Here is a 24,844-nt window from a genome sequence, read left to right as displayed (position 1 = left end):
TGGTATAAAGAAAGTATTTTTTTAGAGTATTAATGTGCTCAGACCAAGTCAAGCGGTTGTCTATTATATTTCCTAGGTATTTGAAATTCTCAACAACTTCAACCCTGAAGCAGCTCTCACTACAGTTTCTATTACAATCAAAAGATATCATCGCGTCACTTTCAGTACACGCTATATGGTGCATGTTAAAACGAGAGCATACTGTGGAGTGAAATATGACATCATAATTTGGTTGTTCTTTGAGAACATGACTGAAATACATAAGTCTAGTCTTACTACTTACAATCAGTTTGTGTGAAGCGACCTGATTCGTAACAAATGTATATCATGGTTAATGTCACATATTAATTCAAAGTAATTCGGTGTACTGTGCGCAATTGCAAGATCGTCTGCAAAGGCAGCGGCCTTGCCTCTCAATGGAAGCTTAAATATTGAATTAATATAGACCAAGAACAATATTGGACCAAGAACTGAGCCTTGGGGAACGCCCAAATTAACAAGCTGTAAGCTACAGTAGCTACATTCTACTTTAACTTTTTGTGTTCTGCCCGATAGATATGATTTAAACCACTTATGCATAACACCGCGGAATCCTGCACTATATAGTTTATGCAATAGTACACCCCTATCGACCATATCAAAGCTTTTGTTATGTCCACAAAGAGACCAGCGCAACTTCTTTTCTCATCCAGAGCTTTGTAGACGTTGGTGCAAAAATCCAGCAGAGCGTCTTCTGTTGATAGGTCAGAACGAAAGCCAAACTGCATGGAGCTAAAAAAGCTCGCTTTATTTAGAAAATTAACAATTCTGGTTTTAACAGCCTTTTTATACCTTTCATGAAAATGAAATGGTATATTAATTTCGTCACGAAACTGAAAATTGTAAGTCCTTAAAGGAAAATAGATAGACCCACCATTAAGTATACCGAAATAATCAGGTTGAAGAGCTGAGTTGATTTAGCCATGTCCGTCTGTCCGTCTGTCCGTCTGTCCGTCTGTCTGTTTGTATGCAAACTAGTCCCTCAATTTTTGAGATATCTTGATAAAATTTGGTGAGCGGGTATATTTGGGTGTCCGATTAGACATTTGTCGGAACCGACCGGATCGGACCACTATAGCATATATCCTCCATACAACCGATTTTTCAGAAAAAGAGGATTTTTGTAATATCTTACCCAATTTAACAGATTAAAGCTTCAAACTTCACCATATACTTTCGTATATTGCACATATTGTTGCCTGAAAAAATTGATGAGATCGGTCGTATATATAGTATATATCCCCACAACCGATTGTTCAGATAAGGAACTTTTCGTAATTACTGCCCCATTTTAAGAGCTAGAGGCTTCAAATTTCAACGAATGCTTAGGTATATAGCATATATTGTTGTCTGAAAAAATCATAAAGATCGGTGGTATATATAGTATATATATGGTGGTATATATAGTATATATATATATATTTTCGCAAATTTTAGCCCCATTTTAACAGCTAGAAGCTTCAAATTTCACCGAATACTTACGTATATAGCATATATTGTTGTCTGAAAAAATCATAGAGATCGGTTGTATATATAGTATATATCTCATACAACCGATTGTTCAGATAAGAAACTTTTCGCAATTTCTACCCCATTTTAACAGCTATAAGCTTCAAATTTCACCGATTGCTTACGTATATAGCATATATTGTTGTCTGAAAAAATCATAGAGATCGGTTGTATATATAGTATATATCTCATACAACCGATTGTTCAGATAAGAAACTTTTCGCAATTTCTACCCCATTTTAACAGCTATAAGCTTCAAATTTCACCGATTGCTTACGTATATAGCATATATTGTTGTTTGAAAAAATCATAGAGATCGGTTGTATATATAGTATATATCTCATACAACCGATTGTTCAGATAAGAAACTTTTCGCAATTTCTACCCCATTTTAACAGCTAAAAGCTTCAAATTTCACCAAATGCTTAAGTATATAGCATATATTGTTGTCTGAAAAAATCATAGAGATCGGTTGTATATATAGTATATATCTCATACAACCGATTGTTCAGATAAGAAACTTTGCGCAATTTCTGCCCCGTTTTAACAGCTAGAAGCTTCAAATTTCACAAAATGCTTACGTATATAGCATATATTGTTGTCTGAAAATCATAGAGATCGGTGGTATATATATTATATACTTCATATAAACTCTCATTTTTGCCCCTTTTTTACGGCTAGAAGCTTCAAAATTCATCAAATTTCATCAAATAGTTACGTTTACGTCATATATTTTTGAAATACGTGATTCGTAGTCATAGTTTTTACATGCAGACCACAAAAAACGTGAAGCTTTGCATCCTCATACAGATTACCTACCTATTTTTTTTTATTTTATATTTATCTTAAAAATCGTTTAGATATGTTCAAATTTCACTAAATGCTTATGTGTATAGCATATATTGTTGTCTGAGAAAATCATAGATACCGGTGGTATATATAGTATATATCCCATACAACCGATTGTTCAGATAAGAAACTTTGCGCAATTTCTTCCCCATTTTAACAGCTAGAAGCTTCAACTTCCACCAAATGCTTACGTGTATAGCATATATTGTTGTCTGAAAAAATCATTGAGATCGATGGTATATATAGTATATATCTCATACAACCGATTGTTCAGTTAAGAAACTTTGCGCAATTTCTGCCCCGTTTTAACAGCTAGAAGCTTCAAATTTCACAAAATGCTTACGTATATAGCATATATTGTTGTCTGAAAATCATAGAGATCGGTGGTATATATATTATATACTTCATATAAACTCTCATTTTTGCCCCTTTTTTACGGCTAGAAGCTTCAAAATTCATCAAATTTCATCAAATAGTTACGTTTACGTCATATATTTTTGAAATACGTGATTCGTAGTCATAGTTTTTACATGCAGACCACAAAAAACGTGAAGCTTTGCATCCTCATACAGATTACCCACCTATTTTTTTTTATTTTATATTTATCTTAAAAATCGTTTAGATATGTTCAAATTTCACTAAATGCTTATGTGTATAGCATATATTGTTGTCTGAGAAAATCATAGATACCGGTGGTATATATAGTATATATCCCATACAACCGATTGTTCAGATAAGAAACTTTGCGCAATTTCTGCCCCTTTTTAACAGCTAGACGCTTCAAATTTCACCATATGCTTACGTATATAGCATATATTGTTGTCTGAAAAAATCATAGAGATCGGTGGTATATATATTATATACTTCATATAAACTGTCATTTTTGCCCCTTTTTTACGGCTAGAAGCTTCAAAATTCATCAAATTTCATCAAATAGTTACGTTTACGTCATATATTTTTTAAATACGTGATTCGTAGTCATAGTTTTTACATGCAGACCACAAAAAACGTGAAGCTTTGCATCCTCACACAGATTACCTACCTATTTTTTTATTTTATATTTATCTTAAAAATCGTTAAGGTATGCAGATCTGTTAACTATATATTTCTTATCTTATACATCCGATTATTCGGAGATTACGAACGGGATAAGATTATTGTTCAGCCCCATTAATGAAAGGTATGAAGTCTTCGGCACAGCCGAAGACAGTCCCGTTCTTACTTGTTAAAAACTTTAGATATGGCCGAGAGCAGTGAAATAAGTCTGTAATTATTAACATCGTTTTTATCCTCTTTTTTCAAGATCGGAATTACAATCGCACACTTCAAACCATCGGGAAAAATACCCTGAGTAATGCTGGTGTTGAATAAGTATATCAGTATATCAACCACGTTAAAGTATATCTTTTTTATACTCAGTTGAACAGAGCTCACACAGTATATTAACTTTGATTGGATAACGGTTGGTTGTACAGGTATAAAGGAATCGAGATAGATATAGACTTCCATATATCAAAATCATCAGTATCGAAAAAAAATTCGATTGAGCCATGTCCGTCCGTCCGTCTGCCCGTCCGTTCGTTCGTCCGTCCGTCCGTTAACACGATAACTTGAGTAAATTTTGAGGTATCTTGATGAAATTTGGTATGTAGGTTCCTGGGCACTCATCTCAGATCGCTATTTAAAATGAACGATATCGGACAATAACCACGCCCACTTTTTCGATATCGAAAATTTCGAAAAATCGAAAAAGTGCGATAATTCATTACCAAATATGGATTAAGATATGAAACTTGGTAGGTGAGTTGAACTTATGACGCAGAATAGAAAACTAGTAAAATTTTGGACAATGGGCGTGGCACCGCCCACTTTTAAAAGAAGGTAATTTAGAAGTTTTGCAAGCTGTAATTTGGCAGTCGTTGAAGATATCATGATGAAATTTGGCAGTAATATTACTCTTATTACTATATGTCAGCTTAATAAAAACTAGCAAAATCGGAGAACGACCACGCCCACTTTTTAAACAAATTTTTTTTTAAATTCAAATTTTAAAATAAAAGTTAATATCTTTAGAGTATATAAGTAAATTATGTCAACATTCAACTCCAGTACTGATATGTTGCAACAAAATACAAAAATAAAAGAAAATTTCAAAATAGGGGTGGCTCCGCCCTTTTTCGTTTAATTTGTCTAGGATACTTTTAATGCCATAAGTCGGACAAAAATTCACCAATCCTTGTTAAATTTGGTAGACGCTTAGATTCTAGGACGGTAACTGTTTTCTGTGAAAAAGGGCGAAATCGGTTGAAGCCACGCCCAGTTTTTATACACAGTCGACCGTCTGTCCTTCCGCTCGGCCGTTAACACGATAACTTGAGCAAAAATCGATATATCTTTACTAAACTCAGTTCACGTACTTATCTGAACTCACGCCGAAATCCGACTATGACCACGCTCACTTTTTCGATATCGAAAATTACGAAAAATGAAAAAAATGCCATAAGTATATACCAAATACGAAAAAAGGGATTAAACATGGTAATTATATAGGTCTATTGACGCAAAATATAACTTTAGAAAAAAACTTGGTAAAATGGGTGTGACACCTACCATATTAAGCAGAAGAAAATGAAAAAGTTTTGCAGGGCGAAATCAAAAGCCCTTGGAATCTTGGAAGGAATACTGTTCGTGATATTACATATATAAATAAATTAGTGGTACCCGACAGATGATGTTCTGGATAACCCTGGTCCACATTTTGGTCGATATTTCGAAAACGCCTTCACATATACAACTAAGGACCACTCCATTTTAAAACCCTCATTAATACCTTTAATTTGATACCCATATCGTACAAACACATTCTAGATTCACCCCTGGTCCACGTTTATGGCGATATCTCGAAAAGGCGTCCACATGTAGAACTAAGGCCCACTCCTTTTTAAAATACTCATTAACACCTTTCTTTTGATACCCATATCGTACAAAAAAATTCTAGAGTCACCCCTGGCCCACCTTTATGGCGATATCTCGAAAAGATATCCACCTATAGAGCTAAGGCCCACTCCCTTTTAAAATACTCATTAACACCTTTCATTTGATACCCATATCGTAAAAACAAATTCTAGAGTCACCCCTGGTCCACCTTTATGGCGATATCTTGAAAAGGCGTACACCTATAGAACTAAGGCCCACGCCTTTTTAAAATACTAATTAACACCTTTCGTTTGATACCCATATCGTACAAGCAAATTCTAGAGTCACCCCTGGTCCACCTTTATGGCGATATCTCGAAAAGGCGTCCACCTATAGAACTAAGGCCCACGCCCTTTTAAAATACTCATTAACACCTTTCATTTGATACCCATATTGTACAAACGCATTCTAGAGTTACCCCTGGGCCACGTTTATGGCGATCTCCCGAAAAGGCGTCCACCCATAGAACTAAGGCCCACGCCCTTTAAAATACTGATTATCACCTTTCATTTGATACCCATATTGTACAAACGCATTCTAGAGTCACCCCTGGTCCACGTTTATGGCGATATCCCGAAAAGGCGTCCATCCATAGAACTAAGGCCCACTCCCTTTTAAAATACTCATTAACACCTTTCATTTGATACCCATATCGTACAAACAAATTCTAGAGTCACCCCTGGTCCCCCTTTATGGCGATATCTTGAAAAGGCGTCCACCTATAGAACTAAGGCCCACGCCCTTTTAAAATACTCATTAACACCTTTCATTTGATACCCATATTGTACAAACGCATTCTAGAGTTACCCCTGGGCCACGTTTATGGCGATCTCCCGAAAAGGCGTCCACCCATAGAACTAAGGCCCACGCCCTTTAAAATACTGATTAACACCTTTCATTTGATACCCATATTGTACAAACGCATTCTAGAGTAACCCCTGGTCCACGTTTATGGCGATATCCCGAAAAGGCATCCACCTATAGAACTAAGGCCCACTCCCTTTTAAAATACTCATTAACACCTTTCATTTGATACCCATATAGTACAAACAAATTCTAGAGTCACCCCTGGTCCACCTTTATGGCGATATCTCGAAAAGGCGCCCACATATAGAACTAAGACCCACGCCCTCTTAGAATACTCATTAACACCTTTCAGTTGATACTCATATAGTACAAACAAATTCTAGAGTCACCCCTGGTCCATCTTTATGGAGATATCTCGAAAAGGCGTCCATCTATAGAACTTAGGCCCACGCCCTTTTAAAATACTCATTAAAACCTTTCATTTGATACCCATATCGTACAAAATAAATTCTAGAGTCACCCCTGGTCCACCTTTATGGCGATATCTCGAAAAGGCGTCCATCTATAGAACTATGGCCCACTTCCTCTTAAAATACTCTTTAATACCTTCCATTTGATACAAATGTCATACAAACACATTCCAGGGTTACCCTAGGTTCTTTTTACAACATGGTGATTTTCCCTTACTTTGTCTCCACAGCTCTCAACTGAGTATGTAATGTTCGGTTACACCCGAACTTAGCCTTCCTTACTTGTTTTTAATTGCATGTGTTAACATTTCATGCAGAGGACTAAGTTCTGTTGCTAACATTTTAATATATCTGTGATAGTAATTTACCATACCTAAAAATTTTTGTAACTTATTTATAGAAATCGGTTTTTCAAAATTTGTTATGATTTCAATTCGATCTAAAGATGGTTTAATAACTTCGCCTGAAATTTCGTAACTTAAAAAATTTAATTTACTTACACCGAGAGTCGATCTGCCTGCTACATACATACTTGTTGATATAAATATAATTTGGGAACCAGCATCAACACTAGCAACAACATCAACACTGAAATCCAGCGAAGAATCAATCTTGCCAATAAATGCTACTTTGGACTAGGTAGGCAATTGAAAAGTAAAGTCCTCTCTCGGCGAACGAAAAGCATACTCTACAAGTCAACTATCGTACCCGTCCTGCTATATGGGGCAGAAGCAAGGACCATGACAACAGCAGATGAAGCGGCTTTGGGAGTGTTCGAGAGAAAAGTTCTTCGAAAGATTTAAGGACCTCTACGCGTTGGCGATGGCGAGTAGCGAGGAAGATTTAATGATGAGCTGTACAAGCTATACGCATACATCAACATAGTCCAGCGAATTAAAACGCAGCGGCTGCGCTGGCTAGGCCATGTTATGCGAATGAATGATGATGCTCCGGCCAAGAAAGTGTTTCTATCGGAACCCGCCTATGGATGCAGAGGTAGAGGGCGGCCCCACTCCGTTGAGAGGACCAGGTGGAAAACGATTTAAGCTCCCTTGGTGTGACCAATTGGCGCCGGTTGGTGGAGCGAAGGTGCGACTGGCGCGCCTTGTTGGACGGCCATAACCGTCTGGACGGTTAAGCGACAATTTAGTAAGTAAGTAAGTAATTATAGCATCAAACGACTCGGTTCATTGGTATGACATTTTCGTTCTAATGTTTTTCATCATAACAAAGAAAACTTTTTCGTTCCTAAAAAATTAGAAAATTGTGAGTATGTTTATGTTAAAGTTCTTCGTAAATCTAATTTAGAATCACCTTATGAAGGACCTTTTAAAGTTATTTCTAAGAAACATAAAACATTTACAATTCAATACAAAAATACTATTAAAAATGTTTCGATTGATTTACTTAAACTAGCAAATATACTTATTAACACTAATTTAAATACAAATACATTAAACAACAAAAAATAAAAAAAGGTTACATTTAATATTAATTAATAATTTGTTTGTTTTAAATTTTCTTGGAGGGGAGTAAATATAGTGTTAATTAATTTGTACTCTTTAATTTTTAAAATAAAATTTAATTGAGTTTTCGTGTTAACTTAAAAATTTTTGAATAAGTTGAAAAAAGAAAATTTTTATTAGCATTAAAATATTTAAACCCAAAAATGAGTAAAAATAAATTTTTAAAAATAAAATAAATATTTGGTTTTTTTCGTAGCATTGAACTGTTTGCCCATTTCCAATATCGCCGCCTCTAAGTTTATACCCTTGTCTATTTCTGCTACTTCCAGGCTCTCGTCGTCTTTTTCCACCTCTCCTGATTTTAGCATGATTTGATTTTTCTTAAGGTTTTCAGCACCTTTACCCCCTTCATTTGCCGCTACTTTCAGGTTATGGAGATCCTTTTCTGCCCCCACTGCTTTGCGCGTATTAGGGTTATTGTCCTGAGGGCTGCAAAGGTGGGATATTGCATATTAATAACGGGGTTAACAGGGCGCGTCCTGACAAAGGCGTTTACCGATTCTGTGTAGATTTGGCTAAGGGCCTGAGACGGCGTCATCACAGGAAGCCGCCACCAACAACAGCCACTAATGGTAACCCTCCGTGAAAAGGTAATAAAGCAGAACATTCGGACCGACACCTCGCCCCGGCCACGCCACTGGTATGCGCTCCGTCGACCTGTTGCCGCCGTCGCCGCCTCTACGTTTATACCCTTGTCTATTTCTGCTACTTCCAGGCTCTCGTGGTCTTTTTCCACCTCTCCTGATTTTAGCATGATTTGATTTTTCTTAAGGTTTTCAGCACCTTTACCCCCTTCATTTGCCGCTACTTTCAGGTTATGGAGATCCTTTTCTGCCCCCACTGCTTTTCGCGTATTAGGGTTATTGGCATGAGGACTGCAAAGGTGGGATATTGCATATTAATAACGGGGTTAACAGGGCGCGTCCTGACAAAGGCGTTTACCGATTCTGTGTAGATTTGGCTAAGGGCCTGTTTATGCTTGCCTGGATCAAACAGCTGTGTTGGAAGGTACCGGATCTCGTAAGAGTGTTGGAACGTAGCGTTACAATAGTACCACTGTAACCATTTTTCGCCTACGCCTGAGAGTATACATACATAGTATATTAACATGTAGCCAACAGCAACAGTTACATACCAATGCATTCGAGTGGCATTTGGCGACAACAATAATATATATATATCACGAAGACCCACAGTAAATGACAATTCACTGAAGTGCCCAATTAGCGGTTCATTTCTTACTCGCATCATAACAGAAGCAGTATAAAAGGAATGAATTTGCTGCTGGCACTTCATTCCTCGCAGGTCCCCTCGCCGCCGCCACTGAGACAGCGTCATTACAGGAAGCCGTCACTAACAGCAGCCACTAATGGTAACCCTCCGAGAAAAGGTAATAAAGCAGAACATTCGGACCGACACTTCGCCCTGGCCGCGCCACTGGTACGCCCTCCATCGCCCTGTTGTCGCTGTCACTTCGCCGTTCGGTTGTTGCTGTGCCGAATCGCCGTCGCTGCTATTGGCTGAGCTTCTAACATCTGCCTGCCGGGGAAAACGACCGCCCCATCCATCCTCACCTACTCCGTCCGCTGCTCACTGCTACGTCAGGCCATTTCTCTCCAACCACTGTCTTGGTACGGAAAGCTGCTGCCATCCTCATCCTTCAGTCTTGTGTGTGTTTGTGCATTCGTCATTAGCACATAAATACTGTGTTCTGATTAAGTGGGGGTTGTGGGACCTCTACTCGACCTTGGATTGACTGGGTGCTACCTTAGCTTTCGACAAAACTCACCTCATAGTGCTTTAGGTGATGTTCCCTTAATTCTCGGGGAAGCGGTGCTAAATCAAGCAGTTGTTTGTTAATATATCCTGGTGTACAATTTCGTGGTGGCAACGGCGCGCACCCACAGAATTGTAGAGGAGTAGATTTAATCGAAAAAGGGAGGAAATAAGAAAACGAATAATTTCGAATTAATATTCAGGCCTGTGGCCTAAACATACCGGCCCCCTTGCCGTAGACAACAAAAAAGTTTTAATGAAATACAAAGCATACAAGCCACAACACGTCCAGGTAAGGCTATACGTCGATGTGCTGATGCGGACTGCGAGCACTGCACGTCGTAGGATGGACTTAATGTCTCGTTCCCCTGTGAAGAAAGAAACAATTTATTAATTAAACGTACGTGGTTTTTGATTCCGTGCAGTAATTACTTATTTTTATGAAAACTGCTATTTTTGGCAAGCTCCTGAGACTACCAGCCCGAATACGGTCGGTTGGGTCAGGAGACCGCCAACTGTTGTTACTGGCGTTCCACTCACCATCATTTCGGCGTATATATCTGCGCCGAGTGTAAGCCGAATTGGCGATGAGCGGTAGAAATGTGGGTCGGACAGCCGCATGAATTGGAATGGAACGGCAATCTTTGGATCCACATTTGATGGCGGACTCAACCGATAGTGGCTTGCAACAATGATGGCTTGAGTGGTCAAGTGTGTGGATGACCCGAATTTCCCGCGAAGGATTATTGTGCATTGCCCTGATCCTTGACGCTCTAACTGTAGGTCGCGCAACAGCTCTTCATCGACAATTGTGCTTGTGGCGCAGGGACGACTATAGCTCGAACCAAATGCAAGTGGCCCCGCGATTCGATCCGTACGACGGCAGTCGGTGCGTTGGGCACAAATGGTCGCATGATGGGCGATGAGGTCGTTGTCTGGGATAGGCGTCCCGTTCGGAAGCCGGCTGGTACGGTGTGTAATAGCACTCGTCTACTGTCGACTTTCCTCGCGTTACTTTGATATGGCGCGGTTTTGTTTCGATTTTGCCTCGTTGCGCGTTTAGTTGCTCTGGGCCGACCATGCGCAGCGCTTCCCTTCGATGATGTGGTATGGAGTTCGGTGTCTTGATGCCGCCAATTGTCCTGTACTTGTCGTTCTTTCTTGAACTTTTCCCAACAAGTCGTGGAGGCAGAGTTGGAAGAAGAAATGGCTAGAGCCGAACAAAAACCCTCAACCAGCAATATTGTGAAGCGTAGTTTTCGGCCGCCACTACAGCATGAACGGAAGGCGGAAAAGTTCAAGAAAGAACGACAAGTACAGGACAATTGGCGGCAAGCTGCTGCCATCCTCATCCTTCAGGCTTGTGTGTGTTTGTGAATTCGTCATTAGCACATAAATACTGTGTTCTTATTAAGTGGGGGTTTGTGGGACCTCTACTCGACCCTGGATTGACTGAGTGCTACCTTAGCTTTCGACAAAACCCACCTCATAGTGATTTAGGTGATGTTCCCTTAATTCTCGGGGAAGCGGTGCTAAATCAAGCAGTTGTTTGTTAGGATATCCTGGTGTACAATTTCGTGGTGGCAACGACGCGCACCCACGGAATTGTAGATTAGTAGATTTAATCGAAAAAGGGAGGAAATTTTTTGGTCGGTAGGTGCAGCCGAAGTAGTTCTAAAATGTATTTTAGATTTATGGTGAACTTCATTTTCACAACAAGTGGCCTGCCACCACAAAATAAATATTGGTTTGGAGCTTAGCTGAAAACCTATTACAATAGTTTGTTTTTACTATTCGCCAGCATTATCAACGTATACTGTTGATAATGCTGTAGTTCGTGAAGTTTGGGTTTCTTTTGAATTTTAACTCTTTATTTATTTATTTAATTGAAATGTTGTCGTGCGTAATGTGTTTAGTGTACGAAACGCTTAACATCGATAATGCAGTGTATTTTCTGTCAGGAATGTAGTGTAGACTGTTTTGACGCTTGCTACGCTTTTTCATTTCCTGAATGAGGAAACGTCATTCATTTACGATATGCGGTGAGTATAGTTACTGTTCATATAGTAAAATTTGCTAATTTTGACCTTATTTCTTTCTTTTCATTGATCAATTTTCCTTTTGCATTTTCAGGTTAAAATATTTCAATGAGCAGTCATATTAACTGACAATATTTGATATGCTGCCACCGGCGCTGGACTTAATGGGCAAATTAAATAAATTTTTGGGAACTGATACAAACTCTGGCGCTCAATGGCGCTGTTGTGTTCCGAATTCTAATAGAACTTGTGGGTTTGTGGAATTTAGCGAAGCAAATCAATGGATCAATGGATCAATGGTGGCCCTGTGTTCGATGCCGGTTTGGCACGCTTTCAAGCGATGCGTGTAAGCCACTATGAACACTTCAAACCAACAGGACAATCTTTCCGTGTCGGTTTCTTCTCAGTCGTCTTACCTATTTTCCTATATGGATGGGCGTTAAAAAATGGAGAGGGATGGCCGTGAAGCCAAGTATCGTACTGGGCAAGTTGCATACAAAGATCGTCAATTCAAATTCATTTAAATTGTTAGCAGTTGCTTTGTTAATTTGATGCTGGCAGACCGATAAATCAAATACGACTTGAAGTATGTGCACAAAGATTTATTAATGGGTAATAGATAGTCTTATTAAATGGGGAAAACGTTTGAATTCTGGCGCTCAATGGCGCTGAGTTGCTGAACAATAATCGAGCATATAATCACCAGCTGTTGGCAATTTACGTATAATTTCATCGTATATTCATTATTCTCATTTGCCGCTGGTTCATTATAATCTTTAGCAGGTGTTTGACCGATGCTTTTCGGTATTAAGACACCAAATTACTGCAAGGCTGCATTATGTTTTGTGCGCGCTCATGATTTTCGCATTGAATTGCCACAAGCGTTGTTGAGTATTTCTAGCATACTAGGTAGTTTATTTGATGAGAATATTCTGATGAGGTTACTTTTCACAATTGTGGAAGAAATATTGCGTTGACAACATGAAAGTTTGCATACAAATATAGCAGGTTTCAAAAAGCTTTTACGAAAATTTTCATTGACGAACTTTAAGTTGTCAATACAACAATATAAACCCTATACGTTAGCACAATTTTTGGATATATTTTGTATGGTCTTAAGAGGGACAATAAAATTGTGGAAACGCAGTTTGATAATTCGGCTAACAGCGACTCTATTGGTGGTGGCGTATGGCAGCAAAGCGCAGCGAAATTTGAGAGCTAAGGAGAATTCTGAAGGTAATTATTCCATTATGCAGTGGGCTCTAAATACGAAAAAAGGATATTTTGTTGACAGGTTGATTTATTGGGGAAAATGCACGCTCAGATGGAAAAACTTTACAAAAATTCGGGGGAATGTGATGGGTACTTTTAACTGGCGTAAGTTGTAGTAATTTATAATCATTACTACTAGTTGTACTGGACGACAAAGATTTTGTTGAAGGGATTTGTGTATTGATGGTTGTGTTGCCGCTGTGGTTGGGCAAGGAGAGGTTACGAGAACTTGGTGGCGATGATAAGCTACTACCCCCACCCGTAGCAACAGCAGTGTTATTCGATGCTGCTGTTTTAGTTGAGGAGTTCGATGTGCTTCGCCTATGCGTTGATGGGAGTGGAAAAGTGTTTGTATTTACGTTAGCTGCCACTTGTTCGATTGGACAGAGTGTGGCACACTTGGAAGAGGCAATAATATTCGTACGTTCGTACATTTTGTATTCCTCTGGCTTTTGCTGTTCCTGCTGCATAGATGCGTTGCCTCCATGTTGTTGAATAAAATTCGCCTCAGCCAGGTATTTTGATGAACCAAGCCCACTTCTACCATCCTCTCCCCTTTGAAAGCGCTGCATTGCCTCATTGAGCCGTCGAGTATCCATCGGTCAGACTTCACACAAAGCAAAATATCAACTTTTTTTCTGTCGGTACAAAAGCGAAGTTCGTAATTGTGACTGCAGGGTGCATGAAATTTTATTCAATTTGGTGTGCACTACAATGCCTATGGTAAAGCGATGACGGAGTCTACAAAGGAGTTTCCGGACTTTTCAAGAGCCTGTGACAAAGGTGGAAGTAGTAGAGGGGTACAGGGAATATTTCGCATTTGACTCCTAACAAGTATTCAATGGAAGCATTAGTTACAGATTTAAAAGCTTCCAAGGACGCTTTTATACAATCGTACCACCATAATGTCCATAGAAGAGAAGAGGAAAAGAACAAAGTGGAGATTACAGGATGCTCGAGAGCAATCATTTCGTAATCAATTTGGCAGCAACTTAAATTAGCACGCGTTGATGTCAATTCCGCACAAATCACGAAGGTGGTATGGATAGTTTATTAGAAGCTTTGCATACCGGGCGGTGATGCTGATAATTCAAACTCAACCAAAACTCCAACAGAGACACCCAAAAAGGGTGATAGGACTCGTAATACGCCCATTCCATACGAATGACGATTTCTTGAATTCGTGCGAGCGTTGCCAACAATATGCCAAGAAACTCAGATGTAAGTGTGCCGCGAAGAAAATTTTAAAGTTTTGTCGTTGTTACTATTTAATGGTTTTCTACTTCTCCTTTGTTGGCAGCAGCTGAAGAGCCAACACCAAAGAGCGAACCCGCCCCTGCACATGGAGATGTATTGGATGAGGGTGCTGAATCTGCGCCAGCCCCTACGAAAAGGTTGTATTTATATTTACTCAAAAATTTTAATACCGATACATTTGTGGAACGAGTATATTAATTATAATGTGATGTAAAATATGTGTTCCTGCAAATTGCAGACATCAGGAAAGCCGATCAAAAAATCAAATCGGATTTCACATCTTGGCTTTTTTTCTTTGCCTCTTACTTGTATGTTGATTAGTAGATTGATCCTGCATGCCACTGCACATCCGCATTTACATTTAGCCCTATAGTCTTTTTACTTATAACTTATTCTTTTATCACGTGTGTTCGGTTTTGTTAGAACTTCATTAATTGTACTAATGCTGTCTGTTTTATCTTTGGGTGGAGTAAACCATTTTGTGCAAATCCAGTCGCTTAATTTTCACCATGACTTCCTTGCACACCTGCGCGGCTCCTGTTTGTGCAATGTTGTGTTTTCATATATTTTGCATGCAATGCCATAATTTGTTGTTCCTTTTATTGTACGCGATTGGTTGCTTCATCCAACATAAATTGTTTACACTGAGATTCGTTTTAATACAGACCAATTTAATAAAACAGTAATAACACGAGTTTATACATATTTTACTTGCTGATAAAATTATCAACGCATTTGTAAGTCTAGTGAGAATATCGTTCATTAATTAATTAAATAAAATTCATGCAACTTTAAATACATGCCCTTTCATATAATTATTAAGTATGTGGCTTCCATGGGTTAAAGCATTTACCCAAAAATATAAAACCGCTGATTGGCTGGTTTTCTCGTTAATTTAGTGAATAATTAGATTATTAATTTTTGAGTTTCGAAAAGTTCGGTTTGTTGATTAATTAGTTTATATTACTACTGAGTTTAAAGAATAAAGAAACTTATTAAATCGAAATAAACCAATACATACATGTTCGTGCTCCTTTTTAATTTTTCCTACAAATTGGCAGGGACAGGACCTTCTTGTTTTGTGCCGACTCCGAACAGCATCTGCAAGGAAAATAAGTTTTCACTGAGAGCTTTCCATGGCAGAAATACACTCGGAGTGCTTGCCAAACACCTGCTTGCGACCCCGCTTAGAAAAATGTTCTTCTAATTGAAAAAACTTGTTTCTAAAATGTTTATGTTGTTTCACATGGGGCGTGAACCCAGGATCCTGGATGTGGTAGGCGAAGCACGCTACCATAGTAAAGATTATTAAAGATTTGATAAAACCCAAATCCTCATATATTTTTTAATCCTTTCGTTAGTAGATCTGTTCTAAAACATATGTAAATTGATTTGTGATGATTTAGTTTACTTTTACCGAGTTTGATGAGTAATTAACCCATTTAATGAAAGTAAATCAATACTTTTATTTATCGGCTTTGAGTAATTTTTCGTTGAATTATTCAGCAAGTTTGACTAAGGAAAAGTTCGACTATGATTTTTTTGTTTTTTGTTTTTTAATTAAAGTGTGATGTAAAGTTGAATCAATTGACGATTGATACTTGGTTGAAACTTATTTCAGACTTTCTCAAAATAAGGCAGATAATGCGCGTATCAGGGTAATTGTCGATTCAATTATGTTCTGTGGCAGATAGTATATCTGCGTTAGGGTTCTGTTGGCCTCGTTCAGGAGAACGAAAGCGGGGTTATCGGGATGGTGTGGGATAGTTGTTCAGAATAATGTTCCTTCTGTTTAGTGTCTGATAGGGAATTTGGACTATTCAAGTTCATCGTCCTTGTCGTTGGACGGAAGTAGTACCAACATCGCGATTGGTCTGGTAATTTGTCCCTGAATTGTATTGACGTCAACGACACGTACACGGTTATCAGAACCTGGGTGTGTGTTGACGACTCTCCCATTCTCCACTCGTTTGGTTGAAGGTTATCCTTCTTTATGACCGCTAGGTCCCCGAGTTTTAAGTTTGACTGTGGATGTTTCCAAGTTTACCGTTTCTGGATCTCGGTGAGATATTCCGATTTCCATCTTTTTCAAAATGTCTAATGGAGGGCTTTCATCTTCTGCCATCGGTTGACAATTGAGGCAGGGTTTTCACTACAATCGAGTTCAGGTGGAGCTAAAAGATGCCCACCTACGAGAAAGTGGCCTGGAGTAAGCGGCTCCAGGTCGGAAGGGTCGTTGGATGAGGGACTGAGGGGCCTAGAGTTGAGGCAGGCCTCAATTCGACATAAGAGGGTAGTAAACTCCTCAAAAGTATATTCATAATCGGACGCGATCTTTTTAAAATGTGTCTTAAAACATTTTACCCCCCCTCCCCAAAAACCTCCCATGTGAGACGCGTTTGGCGGTATAAAATGCCATTCTAAAATGTGATGGCTATATTTATTCAATGTTCCGTCCCTTGCTTCACGCAGAAATGCTTTAAACTCGTATCGTAAAAATCGCGAAGCTCCGACAAAGTTAGTACCATTGTCGGAGTAAACGTTTCTTGGACAGCCTCGTCTAGATACAAATCTGGCGAAGCCAGCTAGGAAGGACCCGGTACTAATCTGAGGATTTGACGCGGAGTCTACATGCCGCCCTACCTTGTCTCTAACTTTGTCGATGATTTTCGTTATTCGATGGGCCACAAACGTTGACCACGAACATGGTGGCTTTCGGATCCATTCACGTACTATAGTTGAATCTGTCCAAAGGGTTACTTTAATATTGGAAAGTTGCATATTTTCTATGGCCGACTCTATGATTTCTGCAAGTAGGACTGCGCCGCAGAGTTCCAGTCGTGGCAATGATATAGTTTTGACGGGGCTACTCTCGTATTGGCCATCAGCAAATTGGTGAAGACTTGATCCTCTGTTTGTACCCTCAGGAAAACAGTGGCGGCATATGCCTTTTCCGAAGCATCGCTGAATCCATGTATTGCGATATTGTCCTTCAATGTGTAGTGAACCCATCGCGGTATACGTATATCGTTGATCTTTTCGTAGTCAGTCATGAATGATTGCCAACGATGTAAGGTAGTTTCAGACACACCTTCATCCCAGCCTGTCTCTTCCAACCAAATATTTTGCATCATTATCTTGGCTACAATTACGACTGGTGCCAGCCAGCCAAGAGGGTCGAAAAGTTTTGCGATCGCAGAAAGTATTGACCTTTTGGTTATGGCATGGTTATTGTCAAAGGGTTTCGCTGTGAAGTAGAAGTGGTCAAAATGGGCGTTCCACCTGATACCGAGTGCTTTTACCATGCTGATGTCTTCAAACTCAAGAAAATCCTCGCTTACTATATGTTGCTTCGGTATTCCCTGTAGAATTATCTTGCAGTTGGGCGTCCAGTTTCGCAATGGGAAACCTGCCGATTGCAATTCCGATGATATCTCGTCCCTTGCCTTTATTGCAATTTCGATGCTGTGTCCACCGGCGAGTACGTCATCAACGTACATGCAATTCCGCAGGATATCTGCTGTCATTGGATGCGATGTCTCCACGTCATCAGCTAGTTGGTGCAGCGTCCGAATCGCAAGGTATGGAGCACAATTAACCCCAAAGGTTACCGTTTTCAATCGTAAATGTTAATTGGGTTTTCGGGGCATTCGCGAAATATGATTCGCTGGTATTTTTTTGGTCTTCATTGACCCATATCTGGCCGTATATTTTTTCTATGTCGCTGTTAAATACAGCCGCCAACGTAGTATAAGGATTGTTGGGTCGGATTGAAGAAACGGACCTGGATATATTTGGAATTAGACTTTTGCCATTAGTGGTAGGTGTGAGGTTCCATTTATATGAACCTCTGAAGAAAATGTAAATTTATAAAATGGACGTGCGCTTGCACGCGCAACGCACTCCACATAAAACACCCAACACCAAACATAGTATTTTATTTATGTTTTCAGTGCTTTTATTTATGTTAGTTCTAGTTTCGGCGTTTAATAAATAATTTTAAAACAATCGACTTAGTTTTTTATTTTTGGGCTCTTAAATATTTTAGTTTGCTCGCACTTGTTGGTGTGTTGATGTCCAATCTTTTTAATAATGGCCGCTCTTTTTTCTGCCGAGCCGAATTGCTCTGTTTTCAAGTTGTTCCAACACCTGTTGTTCGTTCACAGTAGACAACGGATGTTGCAGCAATTTGGAAACAGGGTGACATTTTTATTATTTGTTAAGGCTGCTGTTACATCATCCTTTTTTGGGAAAAGAAGAATTGACAAAGTGATCAGTTTTGTCACATTCTTCTTGCCAACAAACTTGTAAAAATTGTTGCGAACAAACGAATATATTTACATTAGGGTGTTCCTCCCCTTTTGAATTCGTTGGTTCGGAACCATTTTTGCTACTTATTGAACAAGATTTTATACTTATAATACTCAAATTGTAGTTACATTTTTGTAGTTCATTGTAACTTAAATAAAAGCTATAAATATTAATAACATTTTAATTTACTACAATATATGTGGAATGTTTCTTTGTAAGTATTTATGTTTGATATATTCAATTTAAAGTTTTAAATTTTTATTACATATTATATTTTTATTACATATTATATATTATATAATTAAGAAATATCCTTTTTTACTTAACTATACAAAATTTTGTGCTATTTTCCTTTTTTTTTTTGTTTTAACAGTTTTTGAGCCTTCGTGGCTGCTTAAATGCTAGTAAAAAAATTTTTTTTTTTGGATTTTTTTTCAATCAAATTTTAAAGTTTAATCAAAATATTAAAATAACATTAATTTACTTTACTTAGGCGATTTTTATGTACAACGTGTTCTTTATTTTTAACTTCATCGAAAATAGTTACGTTAGGTTCGTTAATTTTGGTTATAATAAACGTTTTTTTTTTCATTTTTTATTTTTTTAAACGGACCTTGATAAATATTTTTGTGTTTATGATGTGGTTCTTTCTGTAAAAGTACTTTATCTCCAATTTTGACAACTAAAGGACGTGCCGTTTTGTCATACAGGTTTTTACTTTGTAATTTATTTTTATTAATTAGGTTTTGTGCCATTTTGTGCGTTTTCTGCATCCTAAACTTGACTCCTTTGGCATAGTTTTCGACACTATAAATTAGGTCAATTTTTCTTTTGTCAATTCATTCGGCAAAGTTGCCTTTTTCCCAAAAACTAACTCGAAAGGAGAAAACTGATTGTCGAAAACTGTGCTATTTGTAGTATTGTGTAGGAAAGTAAAGTATTTTAAATAAACATCCCAATCAGAAAAAGTATCTTTTAAATATGCACGTAAATATTCATTAAAAACTCTATGATTACGTTCAATTGTACCAACATTTTCGTGATGGTATGCAGTTGAAAAATTATGTTTAATATTTAAGAGTTTAGTTAATTCTTCAAATAATTCATTTTTGAATTCTGCACCTAAATCTGATTTTATGGCATTCATTGTGCCGTATGTTAAAACGAATCCTTCAAAATTGCTGAAGCGATTGTTTTTGCCGATTTGTCTGGCGCTTCGACTGTTACCAGGTATTTAGTCATGTCGCAAATCATGGTAAATGCGAACTTGTTACCATATTTGGACTCAGGTAGGAGTCCTATTTTGTCAATTACTAGTATATCAAATGGTTTACAAGGAGTTGGTGTTAAAAAAAGTGTTTCTTTTGTTTTAGGTTTAACCTTGTTTAAAAGACAATCATTACAGCTTTTGATACATTTCGATATATCACGAGTCATATCTTTCCAATAAAATTTTTTTCGTAGTTTTGCGTAAAGTCTTTTCATTCCGCAATGTCCACCAGAAATGGGATCGTTATGGTAAATTTTCATTAGCTTTAATTTTGTATCTTCATCTGTTACTGTCTCCGCTGGATCTGTTAGTATAATTTCTAATGATTTTAAAATTTTATTTCCAATATTTTTGAAATTTGTAATAGTATAATGTTCGAACAAAATATCGTTTTTAGGCCATTCAATTTGCTTAATTTTGCGTTTGCCGGCTTCTGATTCAAGCCTCGAAAGTAATTTCTCTAAAGTCATTATTTCGTTAAAAAGCTCAAAACTAAGGAACTCGAGTTTCTTATGTTTAATATGCGCAAAAATTCTTAAATTTGTTGTTTTATTATTTTTATCGTACGTAATTTCAGATCTTATCCGTGGAATCTTTTTTGAAAAAATAATTGAAAATTTGTCATAGACATGTACAGCAAGTTGTTTTTCTTCGTTTTTGTCTGTTTTCCTAGGAAGGTTATTGTGGTTTTGGCGTTTTGTCATTGATCTTGTCTGTACTGCTAAAATTTGTTTGTTCGATCCTTTAACCTCATCGATTGTAATAAGCGATAGTGCATCAGCACCAGCGTTTGATTTACCCTTTATGTAAACTATAGTGAAGTTATATTCAGGTAGTTCTAGTCTAATTCATGAAAGTTTTGAAGAGGGGTCTTTCATGTTGAATAGGTATACTAGAGGTCTATGGTCAGATTTTACGATGAAATTTGTGCCATAAACGTATAGTCGAAATTGCTTGATTGCAAAGTAAATAGCTAAAAGCTCTAATTCTATAATGGGTTTTTTCTGCTCTGCTTTATTAAATGCTTTAGAAGCGAAACAAATTGGTAAATCACTACCTTGCTGTTCTTGACTTAAAATAGCGCCACATCCAGTTGTGGAAGCATTAATGGTAATAATGAATTGTTTAGTAAAATCTGGATATTGAAGTAATTTTGGTGAAAGTTACGCTGCTTCCAAAGATAAAAATGCTCTTTCGCACTCAACATCCCATATGAATTCAACTCTTTTCCTGCTTAATCGATTTAGAGGCGCTGCCAGAGACGCAAAATTAGGTATAAACCGTCTGTAATAATTTGCAAACGCGACGAATCGTCGTACCGCGTCTTTGTCAGTCGGTTTTGTATACTTTTTAATTGCATTTATTTTAGAGTCGTCTGGTAACAAACCTTTGGCTAAACATTTGTGACCCAAAAATGTAACTTCTGGTCGTAAAAAGTTGCATTTATTTGGGTTAAGTTTGAGATTGAAAGACCTACAAGTATCGAAAACTTTTGAAAGGCTTTTAATGTGGTGTGCTTCACTACAACCTATGGCGATAATATCGTCGACGTACAAAAATGCGACGTTGGGTGGTATACGCGAAAAAGCTATTGTCATCATTCGTGAGAATGAATTTGGTGCTATGTTTAAACCGAATGGAAGCACTTTCCATCTAAATGCACCTCGGTCAGTGCTGAAAGAAGTAATGTCAAGTGAGTCAGGATGCAAGGGGATTTGATGAAATCCCGAAAAAAGATATAATGTGGAAAAATATTTTGCTCTACCAAAATTATCTAAAATATCGTCAACTCTAGCTAGTGGAAATTTATCAGCAATGAGTTTTTTGTTTACTGCGCGAAAATCTACGCACATACGATAAGCTTTTTGACCATTAGTATCCTTCTTTGGGACTACAATCAAGGAACTATTGTAATTGGAATAACTGGGTTCAATCAAATCGTTCTCTAACAATTTATTTACTTGGCGATTTATTTTTTCGCGTTGAGAGTATGGCAATCGATAGTTTTTAACATATGCCGGCTCATTGTCTGCTAATCTTAATTTTTGCTCGTAGAAGTTGTTTAAAGTCATTTTGTCCGTGTCAAGAGCGAAAATGTCGGCATAATCAATGCAAAGGTCAATTAATTTACTATGAGCATGTTGAGGTATTTGTTTTTTTAAAATTGAAGTCAGTTTTTTCGTACGTTTGTCTTCTGTTTCTGTCTTGTTAATTGTATAAACCTTATAATTTGAAAGTTTTTTTGTCCGAATACTGTTTCTTTTCACATACTTTATATCATCCGTGGTATTTATGACTTTATTTGTTGGGTTACTGGAATTAACAATGCACCTAGCTGTGAAAACGCCTTTTTCAATTTCCTGCGAGTCCAAGAAAAGTGGCTCGGGTGAATCTTCCCAATCAAAAAGTCTGAATATTTCACATCTTGGTGGAATGATACATCTGTCGGTTTCTGTTCCGTGTAGGATTGGTATCGCGACATTTTCATCAAAAATTGTTAATACATCCCAGAGCACGGGGAAAAAAGTGTCAATAAAATATGACACTATGGCAGCATTGCCATCAAACATGTCCAATTTTCACATCCATTCTGCAACAGATGTCGCAGTGTTGTGAATATCAATTGCCACGAACCAGAATAGAAGTAGGGTTAATGAAGACAAACAAAAAACCGCTGTGATGGCTGAATGGTTATAGCAGCGGCGCCTAAACGTTGCCGATGAAGGAATTTAGCAGTTCCCGAAATGGATCTATACAACGAGCTTTGGCAGTTGTCTAAATTTTTTCTTTCTTCTATTCTAATTTAAAAATTTTTTCAATTAAGAAAAAATTTATCATAACAATAATAATGATAAAAAAATTATTGTTAGGCCTTGAGCTCGATTCGAACCCGCGATCTTACAAATCAGTAGGCCGATATAACAACAAAAATTTTTCTTTTTATTTATATCCGACTCATGTTCTTTGAGTTGAATACCCAAGGTACGCTTTTTTGTACCTATATATATTTTATTACATTTTTCGTTCTTGGTTCCTTTACAAGGTATTTCGTCTACTATATTGTTGTGTTGTGAAAGGGGGATAGGGCTTTTGTTTTAGTGAAAATACTTTGTTGAGTTCGATTTAATTTATAAGCCAAGCATTATTTTTGTTGTATGGTATATCAGAGCCGAAGTTCTCTGTTAATTTTGGTATGTAAGTCACACTGAAGAATTTCTTCGGTTGGCTTGCAATGTTTTTTGTTGAGAATCTGCTACTTTTGTTTTCTTTTTGTGCTTCTTCTTCTGCTGTATAAGATTTTGTATTATGGTATGCGGGTAATTATTGTTATTTAAAATCTCACGGATTTTATTTATGTATATTCCAAAATTGTTTATGGCTAATATTTAGTACTTTTTCGATTAAGTTCGATGCCGTGTTGACTTTATAATTGAACGGTTGGGCTGACAGAAAATTTATAAGGCGCCCCGATGATGTTGGTTTCGTATACCAGTCTAATATTAATTCTTTTTCCATTCTATGGATTCTTATGTCTAGAAAAGTAATGTTGCCGTTCTGCTGTATTTCAGATGTAAATTTTAGCTTGTTATGGTATTTATTTAATGTGTCTAATATAATGTTCAAATCGTTTCTTTTAATTACTGCAAGGATATCATCCACGTATTTGACTATAAATTGTATGTTAATGTTATATTTTTGCTTAAGTTCAGACATAGTCTCATTCAATAAGTCATTCATGACTATGTCGGCCATGGTTGGATAGAGGGGATTACCCATGGGCATACTAAACGTTTGTGAATATAGTTTTTCATTTCAAATTTTGGAATTTAATGTTCAAAATATATAAAGCTTGTATTTTACAATCCAAGGTAAAAAAGGATAAGTATTTTTGTTTTCGTGATGGCAGCTGCGAGTGAAAATGTATGTATCTATTAAGGTTGTGATGACAGTTGCAATGGTGTTACCACAGTATATGGGGAGAGTGGTGAATTCTATTATGTATAATTTTTCCATGTAGATGGCGCGGCAACATCCCGCCGGCCTTGAGAGGACCCAGATTATCTCAACTAGATGACTGCTTACTGCAGGTATTATTATTTTCATTTAAGGTATTGTCCAGGACTGGGAGCGGGCATAGCTTTGAAAACGCTCTTCGCATAATGCCCTTGCTCGTATTTATTGTTGCTACCCTAGCCACACCCTCCTTTCCTGTTAATAAACTGACGATACGACCCATGCTCCATTTAAGTGGTGGAGCGTTGTCATCTTTTACTAGCGCCAGTGTTCCTACTGGAATGTCTTCACGCTTAAAGATCTCCACGCGATATCAGATCGGCTGGATTTTGCTTGAATTTCACATGCGCCATGTTGCATAAGACGTAGCATCATTTATCTTGGCTACGCGATTTCGGACAAATGTTTTGAGCTGATGTGGAGGCATGCGCAACCATGACAAGACCATGGTGGGGTCGGTCCAAATTATTACTTTATCAAATTGAAGTTTTAATGATTTTGAAATTTTAACTAATAATCTCGTACCTACCAGCGCCCCACATAATTCAAGTGTCGGTATGCTGATTGGTTATATGGAATCAACCTTGCTTTTAGCGCACAACAACTTAACAGTAGGTTCGCCATTTCTGCTACATGTACGAATGTATGCGCAGGCTCCGTATGCTACCTCACTGTCCTCACAAAATATATGATGTTCTAATTTGGCATTGCCATAGCCCAGAACATGGC

General features: G+C 37.7%; 1 protein-coding gene and 1 pseudogene across 3 annotated transcripts in view; both read left to right on the top strand.

Moving 5' to 3' along the window:
* The window catches only part of LOC137235445 (uncharacterized), a 900,888-nt gene that overhangs the window by 525,313 nt on the left and 350,731 nt on the right, over positions 1–24,844 (top strand). The window lies entirely within an intron of this gene.
* LOC137234735 (uncharacterized) lies at positions 12,272–12,515 on the top strand (annotated as a pseudogene).

The sequence above is a fragment of the Eurosta solidaginis genome, chromosome X, assembly GCF_040869045.1.
Source record: "Eurosta solidaginis isolate ZX-2024a chromosome X, ASM4086904v1, whole genome shotgun sequence".
Lineage (NCBI taxonomy): Eukaryota > Metazoa > Arthropoda > Insecta > Diptera > Tephritidae > Eurosta > Eurosta solidaginis.
Note: the sequence above shows the minus strand (reverse complement) of the source record. Positions and strands in the feature narration are given on the sequence as shown.